Source organism: Echinops telfairi, unplaced genomic scaffold (assembly GCF_000313985.2).
Source record: "Echinops telfairi isolate 266 unplaced genomic scaffold, ASM31398v2 ScPeMD7_2;HRSCAF=8, whole genome shotgun sequence".
Taxonomy (NCBI): Eukaryota; Metazoa; Chordata; class Mammalia; order Afrosoricida; family Tenrecidae; genus Echinops; species Echinops telfairi.
Window position 1 is genome coordinate 49,852,300 of NW_022103898.1, and position 5,614 is coordinate 49,857,913.

Below are 5,614 nucleotides of genomic sequence, written 5' to 3' on the forward strand. Positions count from 1 at the left end.
AGGGTGAGGAAAACAATGGAAATGAAAAATACACGGAGAAAGTGGGTAAATGATGGGACAATGAGGTGATTGCTATGGGTAAGTTGAATCTGAATATAGATGAATTGCTGAATGGAAAATTAATCTCTCAGTAAACCTTCACCTATAAAAAGTTTAAAGATATAAAGGCCTTTAATAAGATAAGGTAAGAAGAGGGTTAAGTAAATTAGAAAATGTTTTATGATATGCTTTGATAAAATAGTTTTTAATTACTTTCGTAAATAATACATACCCAATCTGAAAGAAATAATAAAAAAAGATGAGTATTATCTAATGAATGAAGATGTTGAAGATCTCAAAAAATATCCCAATTATAGTAAGAATCTACTTCACTAACCTATACTGCTTCAAATCTTCAAAGCTCTCCTTTTGCAGCTAAGGACATATCCTAAAGAAAAGTTTGAAGAATATCGTTAAGTTTTAAAAATATGCTTACATTTAAGTACATGAGGAGACATATCTGCTTTCAGCATTCAGTATTTTTTATTTATATGCTCTTGGCTTTACGCCCTGGAGCACCCAACACACACACACACACACACACACACACACATAAATCCAAAGAAAACTTTGAACATATATGCCTTTCTTATGTGAAACAGGATAGACAGGAAGAAACACAGATGGGAAAGTTGACTGCTGTCTTACAGAGATTCACCCTCAAGTTGATGAGTCTTAGGAAATAATACATATTAAAAATTAATATATGGGAATTATTTTCCTTAGAATTATCACCAACTCTATTCCTTTGAATGTCTTGGTTGATAAGATTTGTATATCTAAGTGTGAAGACTACCTTAAATAGTATGGTAAAGGTGGAAACATTACAGTTTCAGACTCTTTAATGACCAGATGCATAAGAGGTGGTACCCCCCAAAAACAGATACTCATTTGTTTTTTTTTGCTTTTTTTTGATGTGAGGGGCATAATGCATTGAGTTCATTCCACCAGGTCAGACTGTTAATCAAACTTTCTATTTAGAGGTTATGAAAAGATTATGTAACAGCTTATGACAATAAAGGTCTGGTGCACTTGCTCACATAGTGATCTCAGTGTGCCAGTTTTTGGCAAAAGCAGCATGCCTCTCTTGCCCCACACACTTTACTCACCTGACCTCACTCTGTGTGACTTCTTCTTTTTCTTTTCTTTTTAATAATTTTATTGGGGGTTCTTACAGCTCTTAAAACAGTCCATACATCAGTTGTACCAAGCATATTTGTACATATGTTGCCATCATCATTTTCTAAACATTTACTTTCTATTTGATCCCTTGGTATCAACTCCTCTTTTACCCTCACTCCCCACCCTCCCACCCTTGTAACCCCTTGATAAATTATAAATTATTATTGTTTCTATAACTTGCTCTGACCACTTTACCCACGTTTCTGTTGTTCATCCCCCCTGGGGTACGGATGGGGTAGGGGATTATGGGTCGATTTTTTGTGATTGGTCCCCCCCTTTTCCCCACTCTCCCCACCTTCCCCCTGCTCTCCTGGTGTCACTACTCCAAGTTTTGTTCCTAGGGCGCTTAGCTGATTTGGATTCCATGTGCTGGGAGCTCTTGTCTGTACCAGTGTTCATGCTCCGGTCGAGCCAGAACTGAAAGGCTGGGATCATGATAGTAGGGGGTAAGGAATGTGGTGAAGAAAGCTAATGGTGCTGGCTATCAAAAGATATAACATCTGTGGTCTTAAAGGCTTGAAGTTAAACCAGCGGCCATGTAGCAGCGAAGCAACTAGCTCACATGGAAAAAACGCACCAGCCTGTGTGATGATGAGTTGTTGATGGAATCAGTTACAGGCACCAGAAGACCCAAAACAAACAAAAATATTGTTGAGAATGAGGTGGGTCGGAGCAGAGACCCAAAACCCATCATAGAAAATAGGACATCCCCTCACAGAAGGGTCACAAGGAAGGGATGAGTCAACCGGGGCGCAGTACAGCACCAATGAAACACACAATATTCCTCTGGTTCTTTGAGACTTCCTCACACACACAGCCACCCCACTATCATGACCCATGTTGTGTGACTTCTTTTTGATTCTACAAATGAAGAGGGACATAAATGACAGCAATTTAATGATGTAGACCAGGTGAAGAAAAAAAATGAGGGAAGTGCTGTCAGCTACCCAAACAGACGACTTTGAAAAATGTTTCCAAGAATGGAATCGCAGATTCGACAAACATATTAAGTAGAACAGAGTGTACTTTGAAGGTAATAAGGTTGTTTTGTAAAAAAATTAAATACATAGCTTTGAAAAAAATTCTGTTTTGGTAGGGGGTGGGGGGTCCCCTCTCATTTGCAAAATGGGGGTGGATAGCAGATGTGCACGGTCATATACACATATTATATATCATCTGAAATGTCCCTTTATTTTCCTGAAATTGCCTTGTAACCTCAATGGGTCTGTTTATAGTTGTAGTAGAATTGATACAGTGTAAGAGAAAGGACTGAATGATTAATTGTGTTATTTCTCCATGTAGGATCCATAGCCCCTTGGGTTTCCACAGACACATGTTCAGCAGCTTCAGGCTATGGTGTATAAGATATTCTGGCAAAAGGCTTTAGTCATTAAGAGCTCAGACCATAAGAACCAGTTTCCAGGGTCACATAAAAGTTACCCCACTGAGTAACTGTGAATTTTTACCTTAGTCACTTTCCCTCTCTGGGTCTTGATTTTCTCATTTGCAAAATGAGAAATGTAATGTAATACAAAATGCTAATATCCTTATAGGCTGAATTAGTTAGGAGAAACATTTCATTCACCCATGAAATTAGTAATCCAAAAGTGTTATCTCAAAACAACAGCAACTTCTTGTAATTCTGATGTTTGGCTTCTGATTATAATTAAATAAAAATATTTTTTGAAAAATTTCAGAGACTATATATTCCATTGAGAAAGGAATCGGAATCTGATTAATGTGAATCAAGACTAATTTCATGTGTTAGTCATTTGTTTTCTACTTGAAAGTGTATAAACATTAGTAGTTGATACATTTAAGTTAGAGAAAATAAAAATATCCTATATAGCATATGATCAGATAATGCCATTTCTTTTTCAATATTAAAATTGCAAATGTGTTTCAGAAACCCAATTCTCTTATTTATGTGTCTATTGATCTTTATTATCACACACAAAGTAATCATTCAGTACCCAGGACAAAGTGAATGAAAGAGTACACTATTAGTAGGTGTGATTTATATAACAACTTTTAGGCTCAATGAGGTTTTTTTCAAATGGTAATTAAAATGAATTTATTTAAAAAGGAAATGTATGTACACTATAATTCTAAGGATATTTTTATACTAAAAATTCCAAAGTATTTTTTGATTTAACTTGAAAAACTCATTATAAATATGTATAACAAGGAAATTCACATTTGAGATTAAATTTTATATTGCCATACATTTCTAGTCACATGTTATTTAAGATATCTTTTAAGCCATGGTTATAGAAATATAGTATGAGAGTGTATTGATGAAATAACTACACTTTTGGCTTAATTCCCTGTAGCTTCACAACAGTAGTATGATATGAGACAATAGTTATTTTTACTCTGATAAAAACAAGATCCAAACTCAGTCCTTCTGTTTTGTAAAGAACTCAGTTCTCACGAGCAACACTCCACAGTTAGGACGTCATCATGTCGATTATTAAAACTTGTTTTTCTCTAGCAATAGTCCAGTCTTTTGACTCCAAGTGTGTTTCAGGACACCTGAAAGCTTTAAATTTCGATATCTTAAGTATGACAGAAGGATAAAGAAGGTCATCAGATACACGCAATTTCGAATCACACTGCCATTGAAGCTGCTCTGAACACAAGAAGAAGCTCTGCTAGTTTGGGAAAGTCAGCGACTCAGTCTTTAGATGCAATTGAGGTTTGGTTTTCCTTCCAAACGTTCCTTTACCAATTTTTCCAAAGAGAAAAGATGCTCATTTACATCTTCTGGCACGAGCTTCCTAATGGAATTTGCAAGTTCAAAAAGATATTCTATGTTTCCTCCACTTGGGCTGGCTGCATTAAAAATTTGTTCAGCAATGTCTTCCAGAGGAGCAGGAACAAGATAATTAGGGTTCTCGCATGTTCCGATATATAACAACACGCTGAATGGTTTTGTTGTGGGCTCTTTGGATAAAAAATGACTGTTTCAGTCCTGTAACTTCCTTTCTCTGAAGTCCAGGTATGCCTTTACCTCTTCTTCCTTTCCTATTGGCAATTTGCAAGCAACATCCCAAACACAACCCCCAGGGTCTTCAACGAGAGTCACAACTCTTCCAGGCTTGCCAGGGACCCCGCGGTGGTCCGTGCTCCCCTGCCAAAAGCATCGGCTGTAGCCTGTGATGTACCTGACCAGTTTGTCCTGATAGGGAAAATCCACCTTCCATATCAGGGACCTGTAACCAAAAACCCACATGCTTTCTTAGCTTCTCTGCCAAGGGGGCCGTCCAGCTGTGGTCTCTGTCGCCAAGTCCCTGGCAGCGGTCCAAAAATAATTATTTTTATAGCTAGATGGTCAAACTTATATTTAGCATTTAAAGAATAAGAAAGACTATATTGTTAAAAACAAAACAGTGTGTAAGGTAGCACACTTTTTTAGTTAGAAAGCAGAAAATATGCTTATTTCATAACATACAATGAGGATTAATCCTAATTGGAGTACTTCATGATGGATTTGATAAAATGGATTTTAACTTCCAGCACAGATTTTCATCAAATCAAACTACGGAGAAGCCAAATCAATTTTTTTCTGTTGATGGGAAACTGTTCAGTAAAAATATTTAAGAGAATACACAGTACATGTCACAATGAAGCATTACCAAATGTGTTTCAACTGTGGAGCAAAATAAGAATATTTTGGCACCTGTGTTAGTTACATGATCTGATGTCAATTTGGGACTTGAGAGGATTAAGAGTGAAGGGGTAGAGCCTAGTGTGTCAATCAGATCATAGCCAATGAGGCCTCTGTGTGGGTGTGGCCTTCACCTGAGAATTCTGGGAAATCATATATTTTCCTCCTTGGAGTGGGGACAGGCTCTCTTTCTGCTCACTTCCTGTGGGACATCCCTGAAGGAGAAGCCACATGGACCTACCCTGATGCAGCCCTGGAAGCTGGAGAAGCCACGTGGAGCATCCTGACAGCACTGAGATGCTTACAATGCTACTAGATGCAAAGACTTGCTACTCACTGGCCTGTGATCATCATTACATGTGTTTGGTGAGTCTGATGAGGCCTTTATAGATTGGTATCAGACACATGAGCTAATATCAGACTTATGGACTTGATCTGGGCTGGGCTGGGATGTTTTCTCAATATTCAACTGCTCTTGTATATAAAATGTTTTCTTATACACATATGCGTGTTTATGAATTTGTTTCTCTAGACTACCCAGACTAACACAGCACCATAGTAAACAGTGTATACTGTTTTAGGCTCAGGTTTCTTGTCATTAAAAAATGGGTTAAGATATATAAGCACATTTTCTAGGAGTATTCAGAAAAATTTCACCATTATAAGATTCGTTTATACATAATTCATGGAACTTTAATACACAGTAGGTTGAACATGTTAACT

General features: G+C 37.2%; 1 pseudogene; it reads right to left on the bottom strand.

Annotated features, from left to right (window-relative positions):
* Window positions 1–3,880: 3,880 nt before the first annotated feature.
* On the bottom strand, window positions 3,881–4,456 carry LOC101644965 (annotated as a pseudogene).
* Window positions 4,457–5,614: the final 1,158 nt, after the last annotated feature.